The sequence below is a fragment of the Rhipicephalus microplus genome, unplaced genomic scaffold, assembly GCF_043290135.1.
Source record: "Rhipicephalus microplus isolate Deutch F79 unplaced genomic scaffold, USDA_Rmic scaffold_223, whole genome shotgun sequence".
NCBI lineage: Eukaryota > Metazoa > Arthropoda > Arachnida > Ixodida > Ixodidae > Rhipicephalus > Rhipicephalus microplus.
In genome coordinates this window covers 200,001-207,538 of record NW_027464794.1, presented here as the reverse complement: position 1 = coordinate 207,538, position 7,538 = coordinate 200,001, and positions in this window count along the sequence as shown.

The following is a 7,538-nucleotide window of genomic DNA, read 5'->3' as shown; positions in this document are numbered from 1 at the left end:
TGCGGCGGTCGCCGTCAAGCACGTCCAAATACGCTACTTTCGTGGGCGCATTCACGCTCTTTCGCTTCGCCGGAGTGCCAGCACTCACTCTGCCAAAAACGGCGAACATCCGAGCGGCGGTTCCCACTTTTGCGTCGGCGTCGCAAACCCCGCCCCGGCAGACGAGGTTTGCCGTACTCGTGCGACGGTGGCCGGCGGGCACGTCGAAAGACGCCGATATCGTGCGCGAATTGGCGCACCTTGGCTTCACCGGAGTGCCGCCACTGACTCCTCCAAAAACGGCGAAGATCCGAGCGGCGCTTCCCACTTTCGCATCGGCGTCCCGAACTCCGCCCCGGCTGACGCGGTTTACCGTACTCGTGCGACGGTCGCCGGCGAGCACGTGGAAAGACGCCGATATCGTGCCCGAATCGGCTCCGTTCGGCTTCGCCGGAGTGCCAGCACTGGCTCGGCGAAAGACGACGAACATCCGAGCGACGGTTCTCACTATTGCGTACGCGTCGCAAACCCCGCCCCGGCAGACGCACTTTGCCGTACTCGTGCGACGGTCGCCGGCGAGCACGTAGAAAGACGCCGATATCGTGCCGGAATCGGCCCCGTTTGGCTTCGCCGGAGTGCCAGCACTCACTCGGCCACAAACGGCGAACATCCGAGCGGCGGTTCCCACTTAGCCGTCGGCGTCCCGAACTCCGCCCCGGCAGACGCGGTTGCCGAGCTCGTGCGACTAGCGACCGCGAAGCCGTCTCGCGACGCCGCTTTCGTGCGCGGCTCCCACTGCGACCTGGGTCACCCGAGGTCGACGAGCAAAAAAGAATGTCGAAAAAAATTTTTTTTTTTTTTGCGTCTGCCGGGGTGCCCCTATAATAGCAGCGATAAGCACCCAGACCGCCATGGGTCGCTCGCCCCGGCTGACGTGGTTTTTCGTTTTCCTGCGGTGGTCGTCGTCAAGCACGTCCAAACACGCCACTTTCGTGGGCGCATTCGCGCTCTTTCGCTTCGCCGGAGTGCCAGCACTCACTCTGCCAAAAACGGCGAACATCCGAGCGGCGGTTCCCACTTTTGCGTCGGCGTCGCAAACCCCGCCCCGGCAGACGAGGTTTGCCGTACTCGTGCGACGGTGGCCGGCGGGCACGTCGAAAGACGCCGATATCGTGCGCGAATTGGCGCACCTTGGCTTCACCGGAGTGCCGCCACTGACTCCTCCAAAAACGGCGAAGATCCGAGCGGCGCTTCCCACTTTCGCATCGGCGTCCCGAACTCCGCCCCGGCTGACGCGGTTTACCGTACTCGTGCGACGGTCGCCGGCGAGCACGTGGAAAGACGCCGATATCGTGCCCGAATCGGCTCCGTTCGGCTTCGCCGGATTGCCAGCACTGGCTCGGCGAAAGACGACGAACATCCGAGCGACGGTTCTCACTATTGCGTACGCGTCGCAAACCCCGCCCCGGCAGACGCACTTTGCCGTACTCGTGCGACGGTCGCCGGCGAGCACGTAGAAAGACGCCGATATCGTGCCGGAATCGGCCCCGTTTGGCTTCGCCGGAGTGCCAGCACTCACTCGGCCACAAACGGCGAACATCCGAGCGGCGGTTCCCACTTAGCCGTCGGCGTCCCGAACTCCGCCCCGGCAGACGCGGTTGCCGAGCTCGTGCGACTAGCGACCGCGAAGCCGTCTCGCGACGCCGCTTTCGTGCGCGGCTCCCACTGCGACCTGGGTCACCCGAGGTCGACAAGCAAAAAAGAATGTCGAAAAAAAATTTTTTTTTTTTTTTTGCGTCTGCCGGGGTGCCCCTATAATAGCAGCGATAAGCACCCAGACCGCCATGGGTCGCTCGCCCCGGCTGACGTGGTTTTTCGTTTTCCTGCGGTGGTCGTCGTCAAGCACGTCCAAACACGCCACTTTCGTGGGCGCATTCGCGCTCTTTCGCTTCGCCGGAGTGCCAGCACTCACTCTGCCAAAAACGGCGAACATCCTAGTGGCGGTTCCCACTTTTGCGTCGGCGTCGCCAACCCCGCCCCGGCATACGCGGTTTGCCGTACTCGTGCGGCGGTGGCCGGCGGGCACGTCGAAAGACACCGATATCGTGCGCGAGTCGATGCTTCTTGGTCTCGCAGGAGGGCCGCCACTCACTCCTGCAAAAACGGCGAAGATCCGAGCGGCGCTTCCCACTTTTTCGTCGGCGTCGCAAACCTCGCCCCGGCAGACGCGCTTTGCCGTACTCGTGCGACGGTCGCCGGCGAGCACGTCGAAATACGCCGATATCGTGCCCGAATCGGCCCCGTTTCGCTTCGCCGGAGTGCCAGCACTCGCTCGGCCAAAGACGACGAACATCCGAGCGACGGTTCCCACTATTGCGTACGCGTCGCGAACCCCGCCCCGGCAGACGCGGTTTGCCGTACTCGTGCGGCGGTGGCCGGCGGGCACGTCGAAAGACGCCGATATCGTGCACGAATTGGCGCTCCTTGGCTTCACCGGAGTGCCAGCACTCACTCGGCCAAAAACGGCGAACATCCGAGCAGCGGTACCCACTTAGCCGTCGGCATCCCGAACTCCGCGCCGGCTGACGCGGTTGCCGAGCTCGTGCGACTAGCGACCGCGAACGCGTCTCGCGACGCCGCTTTCGTGCGCGGCTCCCATTGCGACCTGGGTTACCCGAGCTCGACCAGCAAAAAAGAAGGTCGAAAATTTTTTTTTTTTTTCTGCGTCTGCCGGGGTGCCCCTATAATAGCAGCGATAAGCACCCAGACCGCCGTGTGTCGCTCGCCCCGGCTGACGTGGTTTTTCGTACTCCTGCAGCGGTCGCCGTCACGCACGTCCAAATACGCCACTTTCGTGGGCGCATTCGCGCTCTTTCGCGTCGCCGGAGTGCCAGCACTCACTCTGCCAAAAACGGCCAACATCCGAGCGGCGGTTCCCACTTTTGCGTCGGCGTCGTAAACCCCGCCCCGGCAGACGCGGTTTGCCCTACTCGTGCGACGGTCGCCGGCGAGCGCGTCGAAAGACGCCGATATCGTGCGCTAATTGGCGCTCCTTGGCTTCTCCGGAGTGCCGCCACTCACTCCTCCAAAAACGGCGAAGATCCGAGCGGCGTTCTCCACTTTCGCATCGGCGTCCCGAACTCCGCCCGGGCTGACGCGGTTTACCGTACTCGTGCGACGGTCGCCGGCGGGCACGTCGAAAGACGCCGATATCGTGCCGTAATCGGCCCCGTTTGGCTTCGCCCGTGTGCCAGCACTCACTCGGCCAAAAACGGCGAACATCCGAGCAGCGTTTCCCACTTTCGCATCGGCGTCCCGAAGCCCGCCCCGGCAGACGCGGTTTGCCCTACTCGAGCGACGGTCGCCGGCGATCACGTCGAAAGGCGCCGAATTCGTGCACGAATCGATGCTTCTTGGTCTCGCAGGAGGGCCGCCACTCACTCCTGCAAAAACGGCGAAGATCCGAGTTGCGCTTCCCACTTTTTCGTCGGCGTCCCGAACTACGCCCCGGCTGACGCGGTTTACCGTACTCGTGCGACGGTCGCCGGCGGGCACTTCAAAATACGCCGATTTCGTGGGCGCATTCACGCTGTTTCGCTTCCCCGGAGTGCCAACACTCACTCTGCCGAAAGCGGCGATCATCCGAGCGGCGGTTCCCACTTTTGCGTCGGCTTCGCAAACGGCGCCCCGGCAGACGCGCTCGTGCGACGTACTCGTGCGACGGTCGCCGGCGAGCACGTCGAAAGACGCCGATATCGTGCTCGAATCGACCCCGTTTCGCTTCGCCGGAGTGCTGCCAGTCACGGCGCAGAAAACGGCGAACAAGTGTTTTTTTTTTTTTTTTCCTAGAATTTGTGTTATAGAAGGCACATTTGATATCGGACGATAATTTTCAACTTTATCACGCGCACCGATTTTCGTGTAGAGGTTTGCAAGTTTATGGGAATTTCTCCACTTGGAATAATGCGATTTAGTAGTACTACGAGAACTTCATGGATGTACTCAAGGGTACGGGGCAAGTCAGTTACGTCAACACCTGCAGATTTTTTACACTTCAAACTGAAAATTGTTGGTTGTGAGTCCTCGTGTGATATTAAAGGCCGATTCGCTAACACATAGAACAAAGAAAGAAAGGAAGAAAAAACGCCCGCGCTCGCTCAAGAAACCTGGGTTCGCAACAAGTGGCAACAACAAGCAACCGAGCGAGTGCGCCAAAACCCGTGGCGGCCGAACAAACGCGAAGTCCCAACCGCGTCAGCCGGGGCGGCACGGGACAGGAAAAATCACTTCAGCCGGGGCGGCGGGGCACCGAATAAACCTCGTCACCTCGTCGCAGGATAAAAGAGGAAACAAAAAGTCTAAACAGCGTCTGCTGGAGCGAATGCGTAATAAAACAACAACAACAACAAAAAAAAAAAACACCCGCGCTCAAGAAGTCTGCAATCACCACAAAAGGCGACTGTGACCGAGCAGCGTCAGCCGGGGCCGTGCGGAAACGGAAAAACCGCGACTACCGGGGCGTCGAGGCACCGAAAAATCCACTTCAGCCGCGGCGAAAAAAAAAAACAAAAAGAAAGACGGAGGGGGGGGGGGAACCACGTCTGCCGGGGCGAAGGAAAAAAAAAAACGCGTCTGCCGGGGCGAGCCCGGGTGCGGCACCACCGGGAAAACTGTGGCAAACAGACATGGCGATCGAGTGAGTGGGCCGCCAGCCAGGCTCAGCCAAAAAGTGCAAAGTCCGAACTGCGTCAGCCGGGGCGGCAAAAACCACGTCAGCCGGGGCGGCGCAAAAAACCGCGTCTGCCGGGGCGGCACGAAACCGCGTCAGCCGGGGCGGCGCGAAAACTGCGTCAGCCGGGGCGAAAGAAAAAAAAAAAAAACGCGTCTGCCGGGGCGAGCCCGGGTGCGGCACCACCGGGAAAACTGTGGCAAACAGACATGGCGATCGAGTGAGTGGGCCGCCAGCCAGGCACAGCCGAAAAGTGCAAAGTCCGAACCGTGTCAGCCGGGGCGGCAAAAAACCGCGTCAGCCGGGGCGGCGCAAAAAACCGCGTCTGCCGGGGCGGCACGAAACCGCGTCAGCCGGGGCGGCGCGAAAACTGCGTCAGCCGGGGCGAGCCCGGGTGCGGCACCACCGGGAAAACTGTGGCAAACAGACATGGCGATCGAGTGAGTGGGCCGCCAGCCAGGCTCAGCCAAAAAGTGCCAAGTCCGAACTGCGTCAGCCGGGGCGGCAAAAAACCGCGTCAGCCGGGGCGGCGCAAAAAACCGCGTCTGCCGGGGCGGCGCGAAAACCGCGTCTGCCGGGGCGGCGCGAAAACTGCGTCAGCCGGGGCGAAAGAAAAAAAAAAACGCGTCTGCCGGGGCGAGCCCGGGTGCGGCACCACCGGGAAAACTGTGGCAAACAGACATGGCGATCGAGTGAGTGGGCCGCCAGCAAGGCTCAGCCAAAAAGTGCTAAGTCCGAACTGCGTCAGCTGGGGCGGCAAAAAACCGCGTCTGCCGGGGCGGCACGAAACCGCGTCAGCCGGGGCGGCGCGAAAACCGCGTCTGCCGGGGCGGCACGAAACCGCGTCAGCCGGGGCGGCGCGAAAACTGCGTCAGCCGGGGCGAGCCCGGGTGCGGCACCACCGGGAAAACTGTGGCAAACAGACATGGCGATCGAGTGAGTGGGCCGCCAGCCAGGCACAGCCGAAAAGTGCTAAGTCCGAACTGCGTCAGCCGGGGCGGCAAAAACCGCGTCAGCCGGGGCGGCGCGAAAACCGCGTCTGCCGGGGCGGCACGAAACCGCGTCAGCCGGGGCGGCGCGAAAACTGCGTCAGCCGGGGCGAGCCCGGGTGCGGCACCACCGGGAAAACTGTGGCTAACAGACATGGCGATCGAGTGAGTGGGCCACCAGCCAGGCTCAGCCAAAAAGTGCTAAGTCCGAACTGCGTCAGCCGGGGCGGCAAAAACCGCGTCAGCCGGGGCGGCGCAAAAAACCGCGTCTGCCGGGGCGGCACGAAACCGCGTCAGCCGGGGCGGCGCGAAAACTGCGTCAGCCGGGGCGAAAGAAAAAAAAAAAACGCGTCTGCCGGGGCGAGCCCGGGTGCGGCACCACCGGGAAAACTGTGGCAAACAGACATGGCGATCGAGTGAGTGGGCCGCCAGCCAGGCACAGCCGAAAAGTGCCAAGTCCGAACTGCGTCAGCCGGGGCGGCAAAAAACCGCGTCAGCCGGGGCGGCGCAAAAAACCGCGTCTGCCGGGGCGGCACGAAACCGCGTCAGCCGGGGCGGCGCGAAAACTGCGTCAGCCGGGGCGAGCCCGGGTGCGGCACCACCGGGAAAACTGTGGCAAACAGACATGGCGATCGAGTGAGTGGGCCGCCAGCCAGGCTCAGCCAAAAAGTGCCAAGTCCGAACTGCGTCAGCCGGGGCGGCGCAAAAAACCGCGTCTGCCGGGGCGGCGCGAAAACCGCGTCTGCCGGGGCGGCGCGAAAACTGCGTCAGCCGGGGCGAAAGAAAAAAAAAACGCGTCTGCCGGGGCGAGCCCGGGTGCGGCACCACCGGGAAAACTGTGGCAAACAGACATGGCGATCGAGTGAGTGGGCCGCCAGCAAGGCTCAGCCAAAAAGTGCCAAGTCCGAACTGCGTCAGCCGGGGCGGCAAAAAACCGCGTCTGCCGGGGCGGCACGAAACCGCGTCAGCCGGGGCGGCGCGAAAACCGCGTCTGCCGGGGCGGCACGAAACCGCGTCAGCCGGGGCGAGCCCGGGTGCGGCACCACCGGGAAAACTGTGGCAAACAGACATGGCGATCGAGTGAGTGGGCCGCCAGCCAGGCACAGCCGAAAAGTGCTAAGTCCGAACTGCGTCAGCCGGGGCGGCAAAAACCGCGTCAGCCGGGGCGGCGCAAAAACCGCGTCTGCCGGGGCGAATGCAAAAAAAACAAAGAAAAAAGCCCGCGCTTAATCAAAAGAAAACAAAGAAAAAAGCTTGCGCTTAATCAAAAGAAAACAAACAAAAAAAGTTCGCGCTTAAGCCTGGCGGTGGAACCACCGGGGCAAACAGACCTGGCGATCGAGTGAGTGGGCCGCCAGCCGGGGTGAGCCAAAAAGTGCAAAGTCGGAACCGCGTCAGCCGGGGCGGCGCGAAAACCGCGTCAGCCGGGGCGGCGCAAAAACTGCGTCAGCCGGGGCGGCACGGAAAAACGAAAACCGCGTCAGCCGGGGCGGCACGGAAAAACGAAAACCACGTCAGCCGGGGCGACATCAAAATGAGGAAAAAAAAAAAAAACTGCCTTAGGACACCTGCGTACACTTTCATGCGTTTGGGCATATCTCTCTGTAACACGCGCGCCCCTCGTTACGCGCGGCACTCTGTTTTCTCCGACACCCATATTTCGGCGGCATGTGGCACGCGCGCCCGTCCCTACGCACGGCACACCGCAGTGCTTTCTCGATATTTTTCTTTTCCTCCAACACCGTCATCTATAGGCTTTTAGTGACCTGTTGCTCGTGGCAAAAGTTCGCTAGCTCTGACACCTCTTGCATGCGCACCGTTTTTGCGCACGGTGCTATGCC